Below are 23,521 nucleotides of genomic sequence, written 5' to 3'. Positions count from 1 at the left end.
GTTTTGTGCTGCAACAAAGGAAAAAGCAACCTGCTGTTGACTCCGTGTCCTGAAGGCACCACAGAGGGCACTGCTGCAATGCTGCACTGCTACCCTGGTCTCAACGACGACGCCTGCTGACGCCGCAACTGAGCCACTGCTCGCACCGCGACCTGTGGGCACCGCAGTCCGCACCGCTTCATGACGACGCCTTGGTATCCCCGATGCCGCCGCTCCATGCCGAAATCTACGCTGCTGCTTGCACCGTGGTTTGAGGGCACCGCTCGTAAAGTTACACGACGCACCGCCCTCATCCTGCACCGCAGCCTTGACGCCTGCCGACGCCAGCACTCTTGACTTAAACAGAGTGAAGTTTGACCTGCAACCGTGTGACTTCAAGGGCCACGATGACTCCTGCACCGACCTCTGGAACCGACGCCTGTGGACGCCGTGCTTTCGGAAGCTCAATGAGAGGTCGCCGACGCCCTGCGTTTCTAAAAGGTACTGTTTGCGGGTCTTCCCGACAACGTAGCTGGCCTGCGATGCCGCGGTCAGCCAGAACTGTTTGGATTTGTTTTCTCCCGGACGGAGCTATCGACATCAAGGAACTATTTTTCAAGCATATTTTGATAATTGAAGATTTTTAAGTACTGTATTGTGGATTTTTTATCATTTTTGGTCTTGCCTTAAATATATAAAAATATTGGATATTTTTCTAAACTGGTGTGGTGTCCTTTTGTAGTGCTTACACTGTATTACTGTTGGGTATGTGCAAATGATTTACACACTGCCTTTAAGATAAGCCTAACTGTTCGTGCCAAGCTACCAAGGGGGTGAGCAGGGTTTATTTTAGGAGTGTAACTCCATTATCCTGACTAGAGTGGTGGTTTCTGCCCGACTTTGGCACATGCCCTAGCCGACCAAAAATCCCATTTCTAACAACATCTAAGCATCAAAGGGTTAATTTTCCTCCTGGATATGACTGCTACAAATTCCCTTTGACACCTAAGCCGATTCCTTCCCTACATTAACTGAAAATACTAGGTCTGGAATGCTGCAGTGCGAAGTTTAGTCTATAAATGCCCTGCAAGTAGGCTGAGCTCAACTCAACTGAGCTTAACCCCAACCCAAGCCAACCCAACTCAACTCAGCCCCATTCCACTCCACTCCACTCCACTTTGCTCTGTTACGCTCCACTCCACTCAGCTTAATCTCAAATCATAACTCTAACATAAAAGAAAAAAACATGTTCAAGAATAATTTGAAACATATATCTCTGAAATTCACTGTGCTTTCAGATGGGACTCTGCACATGATTGCCACAACCAAAACCATTCAATCCATGCCCGCTCTAATGACTGTTCACAGTCTGCTCAGTCCACTCCTGGAGCCCTCCGTGTCCAAAATAATTACTTGCTTTTTTGCTGTACATCTGGCTCAGATGTTCAGTAGTCGTGGCCTATATGGAGTAGGAGCAGATTCTCCCAACTCTGCTCCTGCAGAAATGAAAGAATTCCACTTACTTGAGACCTCAGTCAGTGGAGACATAGAGTTAGGGGACTAACACTAAGACGAACTGGGTGTTGGGTTTGAAGAATGCCCAGAACAGTGGAGACAAGGCTGCTGATCCTGGCACATGGTATTACCAAAATGGATGGCCACACCCAACTGAAGGGCAGTGTGGTGGGGCAGACAACCTGCCCAGGCCTCTGCGAGGCATGAGTCCTCCTCTCAGCGGACAACAAGTTATACCCAAGCATTCTATGGACACTGGCCTAGGGCACCCTGCTGAAGTGAATGTCTGGTGCAAACAGCAGGGCGCATACAAAAGGAAGCCTACCAGCCATGGCCCACTGAAGGTCAGTGAGACAGGACTGTGACTGAAATTAGAGCCCCCTCTAGACAGCAACAAGCATATCTGCCCGCCTCATATGAGAGCGCCCTAAAGAAGGGGGAGCGCCGGCGTGTGATGCCCCCCAGGGGATACACTGACACTAGGGGTCAGTGCACCACTGGAAAGTGAGGACCATACCCTGGCAGTGCTTGGGGGCAGCTGACCGGGATTGGCCAAATAAAAGGAGCACCAAAGTGACAGTCCTCCCAGCCAACAGCGAGTATTCCTACACCACCAACTGAGAGACGTCCCTGGAGGAGGGGGGTTAGGGGTCAAACGCTGCCCACTCTGAGGTTCCACTGACATGAGGGGTCAGTGCACTACTAGGATCATACTCTGATGGACGACAAACATATCTTGGAGAATTTAGGGATTTGGGGAGGCAGCAGACCAGGGTCCACTGGTAAAGGTAGCTCTGCGATGGGTACAGGATGATCTCTCCATTGTTGGTGACCACACTGGACTGGCCTTCAAAGTGGGAGCCTCCCCTTACTAATAACAAGTATCCTCATTTCTGTCATCAAGAGACCACCCAAAAAGATTGAGGCGAGCCTAAACAGATAGCCCTCCACAGGGCTGTAGCTGTGCAGGGTTTGTTGCCTTTCTGACTCTGTGGGTCTAGGAAACAGTGTTCATGGTGATTAAAGATGATAATGCGCCTCAGAAAAATAGGTCAGCACAGTATGGCCTTGTCCGCGTAATAAGAGTGTTTCCACTATGAGACAGTGAACAGCACACAAGAGAGCTGGGTGAGTGAGGATCACATTTCCTGACACACACTCCTGACACGCATTCACCCTGCGACGCAGCTAAATCTACAATAGTGGTCCTCGACGGGGTGCCCTTAAGTGCAACAGTGTATTCACCATTGAACTCCGACATGGCTTCAAGTAAAAATGTAAAAGACACCACACTCTGGGACATGCTGTCTATGAATGCTGCAAAGAAGACTGATACCCGTTGATGTCACATGGAGAAGGGGGCAAAATTCAGGCTCTGCAGCAACCAACACAGGAAGCCCCTATTACCTGTTTCTTCATGGAGGGCCTCTTTGACAAACTCAGAGATTATATATCGGCCCTGAGGGAAGATGTAGTGAGAAAGGTGAAGCACGACTTGATGAAGTTGGGGCAGCAGGTCTCTACGCAGGAGGATTCCAGGGATGCCAGAGAGGAGGAAATAGAGTCTCTACAACAACAGATGTTCATGCTCAAGAAGCAGAATATAGACCTCCAATGCCATCTGAAAGACTTTGAAAATAGATCCTGGAGATCCAACATAAGAATTCACAGAGCTCCGAAAGGAAACATTGAAAGATATGTGAAATTACTGTTCAGACAGATATGCCTGGAGCAACAAGGAGATTCACCTGGATGGAAAACATTGGGTGTGCCTGACTTATTCTAGAGCCTAAGGGGCAGCCCCCAACATCCTAACATGTGTGCACTATTACAAGCAAAAGAAGGATATTTGGGCAGTGAAATGAGAGAAAGCTGTTGCGTCTTTTGAGGCGGCCATGCTGTGGCTCTACTAGGACTTATGTTTGGTCAGTTTGCAGCAAAGCTGTCACCGCCATCCAGCAGCTCACTACCTGAGGGAAAAGGGAGTGAAATATCAATGAGGCCATCTGCTTAAACTTATATTCGCGTGAAGATGTTACATCCCAACACATTTGTTCCCTAGAAAAGGTGAGATGAATCCTAGGGCTCAACGAGGTCCAAGAAGGAGGAGAACCATCACATTCAGCTTCCAGTCACTGCCCTCCCTGGAGCCACAAATCAGGTAGATGTTGCAAACCAAGTTTGAAGAAAATATCCCTGAAAGGCTACAGTGGAGGACATCTGACGAGAAACAAGGGATGTAATTAGCAAACTCAAAGTGAGTGGAAATAACTCGGAAGGATGATGCATTCATCTTCTGGAGAAACTTGGGCAGGACTTAGCTTTGAGGCTGACATGGTTCTAAGAATCGGAGAGGCACACTCTAGTATTAGATTGTTGAGCAATTGAGTGGAGCGGGTCACAAGTCTTTAGACAACATTTACTAGGGGGAGAAGTACTTGGTATGAAAGAAGTGGCCAGGGCTACTTGCCAGTTTAAGTTATTCTTAGATGAGGGAGGGAGTTGTAGGAAATTATCATCATTCCTTAACGTTTAAGTGAAATGCACCCCCAATTCCAGTCTTTTTTGTGATGAGTCACCTATCTCCAATCACAATGCTATGTGCTAGAGCCTGCAGTTGCTCATTGCTTCAGACTCCATCATGATACCTAAGCCAAACCTAAATTAAAACATATGCTTAAAATGGTGAGCTTGAATGTCAAGGGTCCTAATGCCTAATGAAAGGACTGGCCCTATTTAATATGCTGAAGGCCTCAGAGTGGGACATTTGCCTGCTCCAGGAGACGCACCTGCAGCAGGATTGGAGTCAACTCCGCTCAAAATGTTTCCCTAGAGAATATCTTTCTTCAGGCTCTAGTAAGTCTGGTGGAGTGGGGTTGCTATTGGGCACCTCCTTCATGGGGAAGTATTATCCACACATATCGAGAAAAAGGGGAGGGTGCTAGCGCTCTAGCTGGATTGACGGGTACACGTTCATGATTGACACAATATATGCACCCCATAAAAGGCAAGAAAGGTTATTCAGAGGCAAGCTGGTGAAGGTATTAACTTCCCCGGAGACGGACCTCTTTGCAGGAGGTGACCTAAATATTGTCATGGATTCAACTATACATGGATCGGAGCGTAAGTCCGGACAGATGAGGGCCATAGCACAAGAGAGGTTCACTTGGTTGAGGAAAATACACATGACAAATATCTGGCTTTCAAAACACCCATAGTCCAGAGATGGTGGGCCTGATTCACAAATCAATCAAAAAATGGGGGGAGATAGAGGTTGAGGTTAGGTTCACCCTCCTAACTGAATGAAGTTTCACAAAATCTGGAATACCAGAAATAAAAACCTAACCGTGGGGAAGAACAAGGTTTTCATTGAACATGTATGAAAATCCTCTTTCCAGAAAGAAAAATTATTTTCTAGAGTCCCTTCACCCACCAGGGTTTCCCCTAGGTGGCATGCTTCTTCACTGGAGTCCTCTCACTCCGCTGCGGATTGAGGCGTGCTCGGACTTGCGGAACTACGTAGGAGCACTAAGTTGTGGTAAATGTGTAGTACAGTGAAAGTGGAGTGGAAAAACTAAAAGTTAAAAATACCTAATTAGTGGGCTAATATTGTATTCCTGCCCCTAGTTGGTATGACTAAAATCAGGGGATAATAGGGAAAGTCTAACTATAATGAGTATAGAGTCCCTAGTATTGGGTCGACATATTTCGAGCCGTCCCCTCAAAGCTCTTCTTCAGGACCACACGAGGAGCAGCCCTGTGTGTGCTACTCCTAAGCAAACCTATAATTAGGAATTAATGAGGTGCACACCTACTTTGTATATACCCAACACGTAATACATTTGGTTAATCACTGACCCGTATCTGAGGAAATAAATCAAAGAAAGAATTAAAAACGCGCCAGGCTGGTAGGTTCTTGACACATGCGGCATCTTAGCTTAATCAATGTACTCCTCTATAGTGGGTGGGTGTAATTGAAAGTAATAATTAGTGCAAACATCCAGCGTGGTAAGAAACTTACACTTGTGACGCCTGGTAATAAATAAATGGTTAAATACATAATGAAAAATACTCTTGTAAAGACACCACGTGACATACAACATGTAACACTTAATTGTCAGCTTATTAGTGACACATACTTTAGTTGAGGCAGAATTTTACCTCATGATCTGCAGGGGTAGAGGGGCTTGTAGTCACACCCTAAGGAAATAATGGGGACACAGAGTGGTAATTAGCAAGGAAAAAAACAGAGGGGAATTCTCCCGTTGTCTCACATTGATCTAAAATGGGATATTGAAAACTCATTAGTTCCTAGGAAAGGAACTTAAGGAGAAAAGGGTTAGCAAGACTTACTTTGTCAAAGCGCACCTCTGCCAAATCACCTAACTGTGCACTGCACATTTTCCACAACTTAGTGCTCCTACGTAGTTCCGCAAGTCGCAGCACACCTCAATCCGCAGTGCATTGAGAGGACCCCAATGATGAGCATGCCACCTAGGGGAACCCCCGGTGGGTGAGGGGACTCTAGAAAAGAATTTTTCTTTCTAGAAAGAGGATTTTCATACACATCCAGTGAAAACCCTGTTCTTCCCCACGATTAGGTTTTTATTTTTGGTATTCCAGATTTTGTGAAACCTGATTCACAAAGGTCAAGTTAGACGAAATTCTAACTTTTTTGACTTTCTGTATTCACAAAGGGCATTTACGAGTAGTAAATGCCCTTTGTGATTACCGAAAGTCGTAAAGTTGGACTTTCGTCTAACTTGACCTTTGTGTCAGGCATTAGGCCGGTAAATGCTGCCTGCCAGCACCAGTGTGGATGAGAGAACACCCAACTGCAGAAAACTACATTTCCTGACAGGCGGAGCAGGAGTCACGTCCCACATGACCCAGAAGCTCGTCGGACCCGGATATAGCGGCAGTCGGGTAGAGAAGAAGCTGCTAATTATCCTGGCGCTTCTATTGGAGGCTGCTGTCTCGATTCCAAAGGAGCGTGGTGGGGTAAGAGTGCCTTGGGCACTTTCTGGATTTTATCCCCGCTAGCTTTGTGCCCTGTATTCTTGGCCGGGTTCTCCGGCACCTTCATGCGCTGTTCCTCTGTTGGCAAAGACCGCCACGTTCTGCGTCTCGTGCAGAGGAGCATTGTGTGTGTTTTTATTCTGAGGGGTTTTACATTCTTTACACTTCTCTGTTGGAGGAGATACGCGTTCTGCAGTCTTGTGCAGAGGAGTGTTAAGTAGCTCGATCCAAACAACTCCCCCTGCTGCACCTGTACTCCCTGTTGGCGAGACTAGCCTTCCTTGGGGTCTCATGCGGGGAGTTTTGGGGTTTACTCTTGTTAGCTGCTGTGGTGGCTCTGGAATACCTTTTTTAACCTTGTCAGTTGGTGTGGATCACGGACCAGGGTTGGCTCCACACCTATAAAGACCACCTCAGTGATCAGAGTAACACTGAAGGTTACTACAGCTGAGGATTGGGATTATCAGTGTTGTTTGTTCATGAATATTGACAGATATTGAGTCTTGACATAGAGTTGTGTGTTCTTAACAAAATTATGTCCGCTCTGCAACGGCATTATACAAAGAAAGAATTGTATTAGTGCCTTCTTTAAGTTTCACGTTTGGTTGTACTCCTTGTTTCTTTTCCCTAGGAGAGAGAGAGAAACCGAGGGGGAGGAGGACGACCCTGCTTTGCATACACGGTCATTCTGCATGTACCATAGGGTAGGTAGGGAGAGAAAGTTTACACCCTGGGGACCAATGTGCTTAAAGGTTATGCAGCTATAGGCTTTTCATCTCCATAATTGTTTGTCTTTTTTCCGGTAGTTCATGCAAGAAGATTTCAACCACCCTCTTCTCTCTACTGGTATTGATACATCCTTCTTTTACTTTACAGGTAGATCAGTACTTACAATACATATGTTGATGTAGTGGTATTTCACTTTTCTGTGTGTTGTTTCTAAGAGCAGGATAGTGACGGTGTCCTTTGTTGTGTCATCCACAGATCTCCCTCCTTGCTGTTCCTACCCTTACCTTCCCTCGCTTGAGTGTCTCACTAGTCCGCGTGTATTTTATTTTCCGGACTTGGGATGGTCGAGAGGTCGACCCCTTTTGAGCATCAGTACAGTTCCGAGGAAACTGAAGGTGGAACCTGACACTTTGTGAATTGGGCCCTACATGTTTTTCTGAAATGACTATCAGGTCTATGCCAGGTTGAATTATTTCTGAGACACTTCACCAATTATCATTAAGACTGATTTGGTGGAAATAGAATGTGCTGCCTTCTCTGACCAAACACCATTGTCCTATTCACTTTGCATTCCCAGGGCACTGAGAGCCATCAAATATCAGAGAGTCAACAATAATATAGTCAAACACAAATGTCACAAAGCTGAAAAACTGCACACAAGAGAATGACCATGATAAAACTAACATAGCATTATTAAGGGATACACTCAAGGCTATAGTGAAGGGGGTCATCATTGCCATCGCTATCAAGGTCAACAAGGAGAGTAAGGAGAAAAGGCTGGAACTGGAATCACAGATAAAGAAATTAGAGGAAGTGCTTAAGTAATCCGGTTCACGGCAAGTTTGGGAACTAACTGTCAGCGGCTAGAATCAAATTTAAATCAATAGATATGGACAAAGCTAAATACACGCTGATTCAAATGTGTCAGGGGTATCAGAAAAGAGGCCATAAAACTGTCAGGTTGCTAGTCTGTAGACTTAAGGCTAAAGATAAACAGGGACAAAGTAACAGAGATCAGGGACCACATTCGGAATATGATAAGGGAGCTGTACAATTGCCAGGGCCTTCTGGAAATTTTACAGACTTCTATACTGCTGACAAAGCCCCAGGGAAAGTGCTAGACTTGTTTCTTCCAGAAGTCAGAATCCCAACGTTATTAACACACCATATGGATTTGTTAGATGCAGACATAACCATAGAAGAGGTCATCTCTAACATTTTAATCAACTAGTCAACAAGACTCCAGGCCCTGACAGGTTCAAACCCTTATTCCGCAAAACATTCTGCCATGACACAGCATCTTGTTGGGTGCAGATTTAGGTTCCGTATATAGGTTTCCCGATTTATGCCCTTATATAGGTACAATTCACATTGCCCTTATTTGGACATAGAAATCTGGCCCTTATTTAGACATTGTCCGTACAAACCAAATACAGGCATGGCCACCTACATCCGTCCATCCACGTCACAACGACTTCTTGGAAAACCAGACCCTTAAGCCTTCAGGAATTTCCCTCAGCTTGAATATTGATTTCTCCAAGAACTCATTAAGTATGCATGAACATCTATTCCTTAGGGGTTCATTCATAACGTTCCTCTGCCCGACTTTTAAGTCAATAGTGGCATTCCTAGACACCTTCAAGGTATAAATATACCAGCACTTGCCTTGGCAAATTGCGGTTCCCGGAGGATTCGATCCAACCCAGACTACGCGGTTTGCCACGGCAAGTTCGGAAGGAGATCGAGTTCCAGCCTGATGCACTGACCTGATGCTGTCATCCTCCTCACAGAGAATCCAGCTCCAGTGCTCTCTGACTTCCCTTGCGGGGGGTTAGACTATCGAGTCCAGAAAAGAGATTCCAACCTCTCTCATTCTAAGGTATGGAGCTGACTAGAACTTAGAGAAACTTTTGGCAACTCTTGGCTAAACTAAAATATAGCTAGCTATACTTTAGAGCTAGCACCTACATCAAACCTCGTACTGCACTTAGGTTAGGTACACTGGGGTAGAACAATTTAGAAGCATCAGATGAGTACCACATTTTAGCATTATGTTATTTATGTATGTATTTTGATTAATCTGTTATAGCTACAAACCATGCTATTGCAGTATTATTTTATCTTACTGCTAACCTCGTACATATTGTACATCGCAGTCTGTCTTACGATTGTAGCAATTCATATCTCTTGCAAGAGACATAAGACTGTTCAATGAACCCTTTTATTGAAAGCGCCCGTCTCCCTATTTCTGTGCAACTCTGTAGAAACGAAACATGCACGATTGACTGAGTGAAACTGTTATCTATTGTTTCCACGAGACTGTTCCGATTCTTAAGGGAAACAAAGTTGTCATGTTTATGCGGTTATCAGAGACTAATCCCTTCTTGTATATTCGAGAAGTTTCTAGTGACCTCTGAGTTAGCTGGCACACACAAGTAATTAAGTTTAATATACTCGATAGAGATGTACTGACCTTAGTCCTATGTCAAATCTATAGTGTATGTTATTCCAATGCACAGAGCCTATCAGGGATATAGGAACTACACTACAATCTCTCCTCACCGGTCTCTTGAAGTGTTTCGCTGAAACAGGTATATTAACTGAGTCAATGAGCGAGGCTATAAGAGCAGCGATTCATAAACCCGGGAAAAGCCCCACCAATTGTGTCTCCTAAAGGCCTATTTCTTCATTTAATGTAAATGCCTAAAGTTTCACTGGCCTGCTAGCTAAGAGACTGGGATGGCATATGCAGGGACTAATTGACATTGATAACAAGCATTGAAAATGCAATAGGTCTCGCCTTTGATTAAGTTAAAGCTATTTGCTTTGCTAATAGTCTTATATAGCAAAGCAAATGGCTTTAACTTAATGAAAGGCGAGACCTATTGCATTTTTAATGCTTGTTGCTTTATTGTGCCATCTCAACCTGCAGATACAGGCTGCTGCAGTGTCTTTGAATGCTATTAAGGAATTTGATTTCATAGTATGGCCTTACTTGTTTAGAAATCTTAACCGTGTGAGCCACAGTTCCATCTTTATAAAGTGGGTGCGACTACTTTAAACCCTCCCGGATGGCTATATTACGGGTCAATCATATAAGCTCCTCTCATATCACCATACAAGGCTGGTCTTCAACTTAAAAACAAATCATTAATTCCCATGGGGAAATTATTAAATACTACGTTTTTGAAACTAGAAGAGTTTATGAGGCCCAATGAGGAATCGCCACTAGACAAAGAAATAGTTGTTGAGCGTTTCCCAGCGAACTCCCCGAACTGTTACTACTGTTTTATCTTAATGTTGCACTTGAGAGAAAACAATCAGTTTCCAAAATGTACCATTTGTCAGTGAAGGTTGAACACAGGACCACTCTCAGGTCAAAGAGAAATGGGAGAGTCTCGGCAAGAAGATAACCTATGCAGTAGAAATATTGTCCGCAAAATCAAAAGGGTTTTATGAATGGCCAGCGCAAAGCAACTCATTACAAATTCCTACAAATGGTTTATTATACACAGGCTAGCCCCAGAAACCCGAGACTCGCAAAGAGGCAAACTGTGGCCGTCGTGGGGCCCCGAGGCCAACTTTCTTGTGGCATGGTGAGGTCCCCATGTAATGAATTACTGGGCACAGGTATTTAAAGATTTGATATTGATAATTGAGATGCATATAGTACCGGACACATTTGTTCACTATCTCCCCAATGCAACTTACAGCCTTGGCGCAGGCTAACAGACATATTGCTAGGAACTTGGATTGACACACACACACGCGATATGATATATTGCAACACAACTAATGAACTGTTTTCCTATCTTCAACTCACCAAAAGTACAGATGATGGACGTGATGCTGAATCAAACATTTAGCCCGAGTCACAGATCTGGGTTAAATCCATTGTTTTTTTTGCACGCCACGCCATTCCAGTTTAGACCCAGCCATATGCAATCAGTCTTCAACCTGCCAGCATGCAACCCAGGTATTTTTGGCATCAGCTACACAGCTTCTTGGCTGGACAGAGCTAATACTGTTAAGCCTAGTGAAGGGATCCCCTTTGATAATGGCTTTAAAGTGTACTTTGGTACAAATTGATGCTGTAGGAAGGCAACCTCTCTGGATGAAATAGGCACAGATGTGGAGGATGGTGGGGTATTAAAGAAACAACCAATAAAGGATACAGTTCATTTCACTGCTTAGATTTTACGTTGTTACAAAATTGTCCAAGCTCTATGAGCCATTCCAGGCGGTACTCAAGATGCCCCAAATGGCCCAGTTAGTAAAAAGTTTTTTTTAATTTTTTGTTGGTATAGAATACTATGAAAATGGACAGATAACGTGTACACAAAAAAAAAAATCTATTGGACAGTTTTGCAAGTTAGTAGTTCTTATGCTGCATGAACAACTGCACTAAACCTATGGCTAAGGCAAAGAAATATTATGGGCCCACCTTAAAGAATTTTTTTTCCAAGTATGTGTCAGTGCACAAATCACTGAATAAGAATAAGAGGCGCATGAGCTATATTACTTTAATATAGCAGCCATTCTGGCTCTTGAACTTCAAAGTCAAATCTATTTTTTCGAGGCACATTACAGAAACAGAAAAAGCACCTATTTATGCAAGCCTCAACAAGCATGGTGGCCTCACAAAATATCCCTGACCCCAAGTTATATGCATGTGGCATCCTATCAACTATCTAAAGATGCAGCAGATGAGGGTGAATCTTCCGGTGATTAATAAGGCAATGTAGAAATCTGTGACTATAAGAACAGCTTTCCAACCTTCAAAGCACAGCAGGGGAGTTGCTGTGAAAGGTGCTGAATTTGATTTTTTTTAATAGAGTCGAAAAGGGTATAAATAAGAACATAATGCAGTGATTGCCAAACTTTTTTGACTAGCGGCTCCCTTGACCTATTGGCCGTGGCTCCCCACTGTTACTTTTCTTTAGGAGGGTGGGTGGGGGGGGGACTGTAAGCCTGGCCTCGGTAGTACTTGCATTTTTCTCCCTGAAAATAATTGGGATGAAGCGGAAGGTATTATAATCATATACTCATGGTGTTTTTTCTTACTAGGGCGGAGCAATAAAATATTCGTAGTTATACTTCTTTGTCCATGCATTTTTTAGAGAACCCTCTCAAACTTTTTATCCCACATACAGTACTAGATAGCACCCCTATGCATGTAGGCTCCATTGCCAAAGTGTTTCTGCTCTTGAAGAATATTTGCATGCACTTCTATTTCTACCCATGTCATACGTGCCAACACACTGTCAGCAGGGTGAGTCACACATTTTTAAACCACATAAATCTTTATTTTAGCTGTCTCCTCCCTGAGATTTTCTCCAATTCAGTGCAAGCCAAATAAAGTCCTCTGATTTTTTTTTTTCTTTTTTAAACGCCCCTCTTTCTTGCTTCCTAATGTCGTCAGTATGCCCTGCATGGTGTTTTACTTCCCTGTGCTCATAGAGAGAGCTGGCCTGTCTGGAAATGTGTGTGTACTGAAAGAAATGTGTACTGGAAGTACCTATGGTTCAAGTACACATATCAATACTTGATATCACTTAGTGGTTTGAGAGACAGGACAACTGTACTTTTCCTGATAACTTGCTTTGCTGTAAAATGCATTTGGAAAAAACTAAATATCAACGAGTAACAAAATAAACCGGGTGTCTTCCACTTACTTTGGGAGTGTTAGAAGGTGGGATCCAGTGAAATATGGAGATCATCTCCCTCGACATGCCATCAATTAGGCACTACGTTTCCATCTTTAGGCATGTCACTTACAAATCATCGACATCATGCATTTAAGTCTAATTAGTTTAACTGAAGCCAACAAACCCTTCAACATTAAATGCATTAAAGTGCATGGCTTCCCTGGCTAGTTTAGATGGCTCCCCAGGGAGCCACGGCGCACAAACAGGGAACCACTAACATAATGGTAATCTCTCTAGAACATATATAGCCTCGCATCAGGATTTATCCATGCCACTTTTTACCGCATGCAGTAAGATCTTCCTCAAAACCCACCTGATGCTGGGGCCTGCTCCTACATTCTGCTATGGATTCAGATTAGAGATCTCCATATGACATGGAGGTCAACTCTTCCACTCATCACATTAAACAACAACTTCTGTTTCTCCCTGACATATGAGCCCGTTCCTGGGCCTCCCAGGTCCAGTTTATAAATGATTGAAGCGGGTTCACTCCGAAGGGGTGGAGGGGGTGAGGAGCCCTCAACGAGAACAGAGAAGGTTCCTATGGAAAAGCACTCATACATACATTATTTAGGAGGATCCACATAGGAGGAAGCTCTTGGGCCCACCCAAACCACTTTGTTGACTTGATAGAGGGTGACGAAAAGCTATCAGAGGAACATTGTACCCAAAACTCCCCATTTCAGGATACATGGCATTCCATGCAATGTAGATTTACCTGATGCCAAATTCTTTGTTTACTAGGATTTATACTCGCAAAAAGAGGCCCGGCAAAAATGTGGAGCAGTACAGCCAGCCTACTAAACAAATGCGGTCAGCAAAAAAGATCACTTGTATGAAGGATGAAAGAGCAGCGTATGAGGGGAGAGGATGCCGAACAAATTTGTTAACATTTGGGGTGAGTGAAGGGTCCACATGGTCTGGATTGGAAGCCTCAGACTACGATAAGATAGGGCCTACCATAAGAAAGAGGCCTCAGACACTATTACAGGTGAACATGAGTCGATACAGGTGTGGGGAGCAAGGGGGGTACAACAGGAACCTCAGACCACTAGGTGCTACAACATTTGTGCATATCTTGGACTTTATTATTGCCAATACACATATTTAGCGAATTGCATGTTGATTGTTTGAATGTGAACTGCAAAAAACAAAAATGAAGGTATATTTTTTTTTAAAAGACCATTGAGGGTGTTTACGTTTCTTGGTGTGACATCCAGCTCAATGATTCACCAAAGCACTTTCAATCCATAGGCTCATTCCTTCTAGTGGACTACTCCAAATCAACATGAAACATCTGCTCATTGACAACGACCTTAAAGAAGCACAAAAAACAGCTGGTGCTGGCTGGGGCTCAAGAGGACAGTATAGTATTTGAGCTCCAGGACATATCCCTGCATTGTTAGCCAATCAACAGGCATGGGCAATTGGTGAAGCACCTGACGTGGAGTATATTTAAAGAAAAGAATGTAACCTGTGGTTGTCTAAAAATACTCAGACATGTCTACCTCACCACCTTCAAAAGGTTAGGATCATGGCTTACCAATTTTTTATGGTAGGACCAGAATAAATATGGCCAGGTGATCCAAGACATCTACTGTAGAGCTGATGTGGAGCAGACAAGCTAGGAGTGTGGAAGCATAAGCAGAAAAGATGTGATCTCCTGCAGGGTGATGCTACAGCGCTGTGTCACAAAGGCACTCGCAGTGACAGTTGTGTGGTGGATTTTTTCTCTACTCCCCAGCGATGCCATAATATACATGCTACAAGGTGTTAAGGAGATGATGCATCAATGTACAAACCCTGGTGTGCTAAATCACTCTCAACCCAAACTCACCTCATGAATCGCATAGGTTTCCAGTCAGAGGCACTCGTCACCATAAAGCTTCAGCCACAGAAAAGACTGCAGCAAAAGCAGACTCCTTCAAAACGTAAGAGCAGGCACACTTGGTAACAGGAGTAAAAGCCTTGCTGAAATATATTAGGGCTCTGCATAGTGAGCCTCACACTAAACCATGCAGCAATGATCAGGCTCTCAAGGCAGTGGAGGCTGAAAATAGTGATCCTGGAGAGGCATTGCTAATTTAATAATAACATGTTTTTTAAAACACGCACCCATGCAAAATACAAGGGATTCCAAAAGTGTTCTGTGATTAATACTGCATTTGTAAAGCGCACAGCTACCTCTAAGCACTAGCAGAAAGATCAACACAGGAAGCTTAACAGTAATCATGCTAAATTACATTTATGCAGAAGTCACAAAGTCGTTTTTAAGCTCTTCCTAAATACAACTTCAGACACAATGCTACTCAAGTCAAGCGGAAGCGCATTGCACAACTTAAATGCCAGGAAATTGAATGATCTATCTCATCTTCTATCCTTGTGGATGCAGAAGAGTTGAAGAAGCTTAAGACTGTTGGACCTAAGATCTCTCCTGAACATAAGGCTTGAAGTGGCACCTGAGGTAGAGAGGGCCCCAGTGATTGTAGGCCCTGAAAGCAAGAATGGGAGCTGTGAACTGGATTCTTTTATTGACTGGCAGACAGTGAAGATGACGCAAGGGTCCTGATGCCGCTACCAAGTGGGAAATATTCAGAAATATTCAGAATTAGGCGGACAGCATTTTTCTGAATGATTTGAAGATGCTGACTCAGAAAGGCCAGGAGCCCCAGATACAAAGAGTGGAACCAACAGGGTTAAAAGTACTGAAAAGTCAGAATGGGATTGCAACAACCAATTCACTATGGTGGACTACAGGGGGGTCAAGACACTGATTCTAATTTCGAAGTAACCTGATATCAGGCATTCTCCCATGTACAAGAATATTACTATTCAGAATGAGCCATTATGAGCAAGCAAGAAGAAGAAACTAATATAAAAGGAGTATCGATCCACACTTGCCCCCCTATCTAAGAAAAGGAGGACATTATCAGGGACATTTTTTGTTTTTTTGAAAGCAGATTCTACTGCATCATTCTTGGACAAAATTTGAACAAATGCAGTTTGGAACCCTAGGGATACTGTAATCCAATAATTAATTGTGTAAGGAAGAGCCACATGCAGTTGAATATCCACCCTGTGGGAGAGCATTCATTAATTTTTCTCCAATCTCTCATTCGATTCCTTTCCTCGTGCCCACATTTGGGCATAAATAACTAAATTAGAAAGTACAGATTGTAGGACTACAACATATGGTGTACTCTGACCTTCTCTGGTTCCATGTGTGGCGTTTAAATAGCGAAATGAGGCAGTGAACAGCCAAGTCACCCAAGGCATTTTTCCATTATTTTGTTTCTAGGTCTCGCCAAGCAGCGCTTGCGCTCTCTCTTCGAGACATGCTGTATTCAGGATATGTGCATAAAGCTCCCCTTACTTCCTCGCCATCTTTTTCATTGGCTCCTGTCCCTGTCCTTTGTAAACGGTGGCTTTTCATTGGTCATTAGGCATTGTAGTTCCTCCTTAGTACCACCTGGTCTCTTCTTGTAACCTCCCATGAGGAAACCCCCTGATCAATGTTTGTTACGCCATAGGTTTTAAATTACAGCCTCAAGGCACTATTTTCCTAAAGGCCTTCAGACAGGCCACTCACTTGGTCCTAAACTAAATTTGGCAGTGGTTCCGTTACTCGCTAGCACATCTCACATTTATAATAGACCTTCTATAAATTTCCCTTTATCAGCTCCACAGAGTACAACCTAATACAGAATTAATATAATAATTCCTTTGTCACATTTCAAGACTACTAATTGTAAACATGGAGATAGCTATTTGAATGCACTTGTGGTACTGTCTTGCATGCAATGCATTATATGTAGGGTAGATTTACCATTTCTTCTGCAGGGTGCAGTACCATATGTGACCAAACGTTTATGATGCCACTAGGGACCTCTAGGATCAGCTTACGGTACTGCAGCTAGACAAGCAGTGCTGGTGCTTGCTCACTAGGGACCTCTAGGAGCAGCATGCGGTACTGCAGCTAGACAAGCAGTGCTGGTGCTTGCTCACTGGGACCTCTAGGAGCAGCTTGTGGTACTGCACCTAGACATGCAGTGCTGGTGCTTGCTCACTAGGGAGCTCTAGGAGCAGCTTGCAGTACTGCACTGAGACATACAATGCTGGTTCTTGGCTCACTATGCAATCATTTGCAATGCACTAGGTCTCGCATTACTGAAAGTATGAGCTATTGGCATAGCATTATTATTTGCAACGGCAATACCTCAAACTACCAGTAATGTGAGACCAATTGCATTGCAAATTCTTGTCATATCTTGGAGTTAATTATCTGGTGTCTTTTGTAGGACTGTTCGTACATAAAAAGATTCGAACAAAGAAGCTACACATTGTCTACAGTTTACAAAACACAAAAATACCACACGTTGATGTGAAATAAACACCCAAAACAACATTTTGTTTCTGCAAAAATTATTGTTATATCGAAAAAAGAGCTGGCACCCTAGTATCACAGATAAGAAAAAAGCAAGCTGTAATGCCTAATATTGTGGTCTTCCTAACAAACAGAAATCCGAACGTAAAATTGGAATTTTAAAAAGGCAGCAGATGTTAGGCAACGTATGTGTGCATTTGTCATGATAGGCCCTACTGTGCAACAAAGACAATCAATGCTATCAAGCCAAATTAGTGCAAGCACTGCATGTTCCAATGGTCTAGTAAATTCTGTCTAAAACTGTTGGGGACACAACTACTGGAACTATAATGGAAGATTTATACCCGAGGCACCAAATGAAGGGGGGGGGGGGGGACTACTGGCAAATACCCAGACGACTAAGCAGCACTACACCACAACTGCGGAGGATTAATTAATGAACCCATATCTGTAGGTCAACGGACTAGTCACCAGTGCTGCAAAAATCACCAAGTTTGTACAGTGTGATCACTGGCACCACAACTAACTGAAGCAACATTACTGGCAGTGTAACTTATAGCAACCCTGGTTTTCCAACACAAGTAGTTGCACCATAACAAAGAGGCTATGATGCAGGAATCATAACGAATGGAGGGTGTGTTTACAGTGGACATCTATCAATAAAATATTTCACACAAAAAAACATTCAAATCTGTAAACGGGGCAACTGATATGGAAACATGTTGAAGCTATGAGAGAACAAAACAAATCAGCTCTCTTAAAGTGATAACCTTAGCTGGCTAATGTAAAAGCCAATGCAGCAAGTGCCCGTGTTCTGGTGTATGTTAATGTTCTGTTGCCTGAAATCCTTTCTGACCTTAACAACTTTAACAGGGAATTAATGTGCCCTTGTTCTGCATGTCAAGTGCTGGCAAGTGCGGTTGAGAGATGTCCAAGCTCCACTGTCGTCCTAAATCAAGGATGCTGTTTATCAGATGTAATATGCGCCGTCGGAAACCTCTTGTTGTGTATATATGATGGAATGGCAGATACGTGCTACCGATCATTTTCTAGCACTACTTTGAGACAAACATGTTCTTTGACCTACTTTTGGCAGCCTCATAAATACATTTCGTTATAGCATATTTCACGTGCCCACCCAACCCCACATCATTGGTTGCATGTGGACAAATGTGGTGAGTCTTATCTTGCCACTCCATGGTATTGTGAAATACTTGGGTCCCAGCAAAAGATGCTGGGACAGACCACTTGCAGTCAACAGCCCATATCTAAGCAACAGACAATGGGTACCTAATGGGCTCTATCTCCAGGTAGAAGAGCGTGAGTGTCGAAGGGTAGCAAATGATTACCTAAAATCACACTCCTTAAATACCTTGGCAGTAGCCTGCGTCACAGACATGCAATCTATACTACATCCCTCTAGAACAGTATCTAGGACACCGGAGAGCTGCTTTGGGGTCCCTTCTTCAAAACCTTAGACCTCTTATCCAAGACTGGAGTATGTTTATTCCAATCTGGTTGCCAGACTGTGTTGTCTCCATCCTTTCAACACCTGGTTTTTATCCTCTGCAGGCAGGCAAATAATGTTTTCCTTCTGTTGCAACCTCCTGTAACTCCTATTAACCAAGATGTATCTACAAGGCCTACGTTCTTGTCATCAATGCGTTGTATACCAATAAAAAAGCTGCTCTTTTGCCTTGGCTGGTGGTGGGCTCCAACCCCAAAACCATGCAGTATCTTCTCATTGGCTCCATCTACATTTCAAACCCTCCTCAGCACCTGTCGCACAGTTGATTTGTTAAATCTATTCTCTGTCCACAGTCCGACTGCTTTGTAGCTGCTTCCGCCCACAGCTGTGCACCCTCTGTCTTTACAAACTTGTGTCTCGTGGCCATTTTCAGAAATCCCCACATCTAAGTCCTTATAGTCCATTCCCTCTCGCCTACCATGTTCAAGTCATTCTCCTGTCCTCATCTTTAGCCCTCTGCAGCTCCACGACCGCGGCTTGGTCGTCTGAGCTTTGGTATATGGTTAGAGGTGTGTAGTATCTCCGTCCTGTTTGTTGTCTTCGCTCACCCAAGCTTTGGTGGTGGACTAAATTCACTTACTCCAGGCTGGTGTGTTGACTATATCCTCCCTCTCCATTGTCGACAGCGTTGCCACCATACAGCCGGCCCCCATTTGGTGCATCATCCATATTATTCCTCTTCTTAGGTTATGTGTATTCAACACCGCTCGAAAAGATGTGCTACGTCTGCCCTTTCTCCTCCCACCTGTCAGCGTGCGGTCTTTCACCTTTTCCCATTCGCCAACATGGCGTATTGTCCATGCCAGCCTCAACCCTAGAAATTGTGTTGTAGATATCCTCCCTACAAACTGGCTGGTCGCTAATCTCCAACCGCTTAGCTTGTGTTTCTGTGAACAATCCCCTGTCTGGTGGGTGTCCTGTATCATCGCCAAAATGAGGATGATGCTACTCTGCATATACTTCTCAGTTCTCCCCCTGTGTAGAGTACGGTCTGTTTTTCAACAATTAGAAAACCTTTCCCGAAAACATTACGTCCTACTGTATTCTACAGAACAATTGTGTATTTTATGTTGCTTCATGTTACTGATCAGTGTTTACACTTTGTAATTGTATGTCTTTAATTTGAAAATGAGATTAGCGGCACGTCTCTCAGCAAGCGTGTAATGTTTATTGGAAATGTACCGGCACTTCTCAGTATTAAACAGGCACTTGGGAATAGCTGGAACTTGTACTTTTACATTTCCATTTCAAACATTTTCTTATACATTCACGAAATGTCTACACACGTCATATTAGGTCGTACAGTTAGGGCGCAAACCTACATAAACAGTTCGCCAGACTCTCATACCTTACTTGGTTGTAATCTCTTCCCCTCCCACCTTGCCTCCCTCAAACCCGTCTACGGCCAGTTTGTCCTGTTTCTACTCGAGAGTTCGACTCTCCTTCTCTTCTGCCTAGAATATTAGTGTCGGTCATTCCACGCCCACTACCGTTATGCCCTCACCTCATCTGGTGCACTTTCATCAGTTCTGGACCCCTAAGCTCTAATGCTATGTTTATCCGCTAGCTCTGCTCGCACCAGCAATGTGCCGCCTCTACCCAACTCCCCATCATTATTAGACCCACACTCCACCAGCTATCTAAAATAAAGTGTTTTGTCATTTCCTATGCTCTTGAAACACCTATTTCCCCTTACATACAGCCCGCAATCCCATTCATTGTCTACGGTAAAATAATGTATGTGGCCCGTCCCCTTGCATTCCCTGGCCGGCTCACGGGTAGCTGAAGCTCATTCCCAATCTCACAAATGCCACTTCCCAGAACTAACTTGTCGCTTGTCTGTTTCTCTATTTTCCTTCTTTTCTTCTCCCTGAAGAAAGAGAGAATAAAAGAAGTTTCAATCAGGCGCTGCTACAGCGGTTGTGGAAGCAAGAAGCGAGCGGTGCGCGCGCACATACTCACGGCTCCACAGCATTCGCCATATTTCCCTCTCCCCATCGGCGGCCCACAATACCACAGTGCAGCGCCCTGCGCTTTCCAGCTGCATAATTCTATGGCCATGTCCATTCCGAATGAGAAGTAGGGATAGCGCCAGAAACACCGATTTAACCACTGACTCAATGTTGATATATAGACATAGAAAAAGCACTATCATTTTATTGGAATGTGCATATTAAAGTAGCTTCGCATCGGAGGCCGCCTCAATTTGAAATTATTCTTCTGAAATTATTGACTTATCCGCAGTCGACAAGCAACCTTAAAACGTTTATACTAGGGGATAGTTACAAACTACATTTTAGTATCAAGATAGAAGTTATACACAATGCAAATCACTAAATAATTTGATAAAACTGCAGGTAATATTTGTTTCTAAAATGTGGCTATAGTTGCTAATTTCAACTTGTCCGTCATGTTATTCTACGGTTAATGTACTAACGCTTGGCTTTGTTCTGCTGAAACGCTGTAATGAAAAGACACGCAGAATGCAATGGAAAACAAGCGCACGTGTTTGCCAGTGAAACTGAAAGCTAAATGGAGCGCGCGAGGAGAGAAGTGTGAGAGGAGACGGCAGAGAGGAGAAGCCATGCGCGTGCACGTCGCCTGTCCGTGCGCACACATGGTTTGTCTCCCTTCGCTAGCAAAACCGACAACAATAGTCTCGCCAAGGCGAATCAGCGCATGCGCTGCGTTCGCTAGGCGAGACCTAAAAACGGATGTATACCAGAGAGGGGATGTGAAGAAAATGCAAAACAGGTTACACAAATCTTGGACAAGATTAAATGCACCCGAGATGCTGCCTTATTGCTGTTCTGACTCAGAGAAGGCCTTTGATAGAGTGCGTTGGCCATTTCTGACAAGGGTCTAAGTCTTGGGAACTAGATTTAAGGCTTTGGTGCTGAGTGGTTACACTAGGCATATGGCTAGTGTAAGCGTCAAGGAGTACCTCAGAGCCATTCGTGAAAAGAGAGGAGAATGAGACAGGTTTGCCCCCTATGCCCACCCTTGTTTGCTCTCCATATGGAAATCATGGCAGAGTCTGTGAGGAACAATCCAGCCATTCATAGCCTGAAAACTGGCTCCCAGGCCCATAGGATTGCTCTTTACCCTAACAATGTGCTGGTAATGCTCACAGACTCCCTGTGATCAATTCCTGTCAGAGTTGAGATCTTTTGGTTCACACTTGGGCTTTAAACTAAACATATAGAAATCACAAATCCTAAATATTTCCACACCGTCTGAGCAACAAAAAGAGCTGCAGGAAAATATCTCATTGGCATGGTCTGAGGGCCAAATACAATTCCTTAGTGTCAACATTTGTTCCTTATAAGTAAGGACAGCAGCGATTTACTATATGGATCTATTGGCCATTGCTCATAAAGATCTACACTCTTTGGAAGTGAATGGTCTATCTTTCCTGAGGAGTTTATCTGCAATTAAAATGATCCTTTACCAAGGATATTATGTGTGATGTAGACACTTCCACTACAAACCCCAAGCAGGTACAGGGTAAACTGTGGAGTATAATTGAAAGCTTCATCTGGGAAAGCAAGAAACCCTGGATCATAGAGAAATATTCTTGCCTACTACCAGACGAGGATCTGGGGCATGTTATCAAACTGGTTAAGTATTATCAAGTAGCCCAGTTCCGTTTTATTGTAGAATGGAATGGGAAATAGTCTGAAAAGCACAGGTGTTTCTTTGACCAGACAATGCCGGGACATATATTTGGAAAGTGGGCTGGCTACCACGAAAACTTCAGTCGTGGGGCTTATACTCCTGCCCGATCAGCAGGACCAATTTGGCAGCTTGGGATGTGGTAGTGATGTTGAAGGGGCTCTCTACCTTTCTCTCTCCACTAATTCCTTAGAAAGGCAACCCAGACTTTTCTGCAGCCACGACAGAGATGCCTTCGCTGCATGGCAGAAAGCAGGCTGTGAATTTTTTGGCAGTTGCGACCGGCATTAATCGCGGCTGGAGGGGGTGGGGACTAGCGTTTGTAGGGTCGCGTGTGGAGGAGGGGGGTTTAATTTAATAATTAAAACAAAACTTACCTGTCCGCCTGCCGGTCCCGCGTTTTCTCGGCACCAGCTCCTGCTCTCCTGCTTCCGGCAGGAACAGTAAGCAGGCAGCCTCCCTCCCCTCCCCTAAGCCAATCATTACGCTGCAATAGCAGCGTTGTGATTGGTGGGGACGCCGCCCAGCCAGGGGCTTACGGGGAGGTCATTTTCTCCATGTAGGCTGCATTGCAGCCTGCATGGAGAAAGGGCAGAGTGCGCATTACTGGTTTGGGAGGCCCCGGTTGGGACTCAAGAGGTGGCTACTTAGAAAATGGGGCGACAAACAACAGGTCTCTCAAATATATAATTTTCTCAGCCTCATCACACAAGTAGGCAAACCTCCAGAGCAGAAGAGATAGTGGGAGGAACTGGATCACTGACTTACAGACACAGAATGGCCACATATCCTCTATAGATACAGGAGACAGCCCCAAGTGCTATGGGCAGGGGCGTTTTGCCGAAAACCACCTTATATTGGCACTATACATTAGCAAAGGTACAAGCCATGCATGGAGTGATTGCAAGCTGGTGGAGTGCTGGACGGGGTGCGGCTAGACTGGACCCTGCTGCACTCTTTATGGCACTGCCCCAAGTTAAAAAG

General features: G+C 44.2%; 1 long non-coding RNA gene across 2 annotated transcripts in view; it reads left to right on the top strand.

Annotated features, from left to right (window-relative positions):
• Positions 1–23,521, top strand: part of LOC146871444 (uncharacterized) — a 71,220-nt gene that overhangs the window by 15,111 nt on the left and 32,588 nt on the right. The window contains exons 2-4 of one of the 2 annotated variants that reach the window (XR_014959556.1): positions 7,145–7,217; positions 7,320–7,389; positions 7,498–8,869. This is a non-coding gene — a long non-coding RNA (uncharacterized LOC146871444). Of the gene's footprint in view, positions 1–7,144; positions 7,218–7,319; positions 7,390–7,497; positions 8,870–23,521 lie in introns of those variants that run through there. The other variant, XR_014959555.1, reaches the window with a different exon arrangement.

The sequence above is a fragment of the Triturus cristatus genome, chromosome 1_1, assembly GCF_964204655.1.
Source record: "Triturus cristatus chromosome 1_1, aTriCri1.1, whole genome shotgun sequence".
In the NCBI taxonomy this organism is placed as follows: domain Eukaryota; kingdom Metazoa; phylum Chordata; class Amphibia; order Caudata; family Salamandridae; genus Triturus; species Triturus cristatus.
The sequence above is the reverse complement of the archived record's forward strand: the minus strand, read 5'-3'. Positions and strand labels throughout refer to the sequence as shown.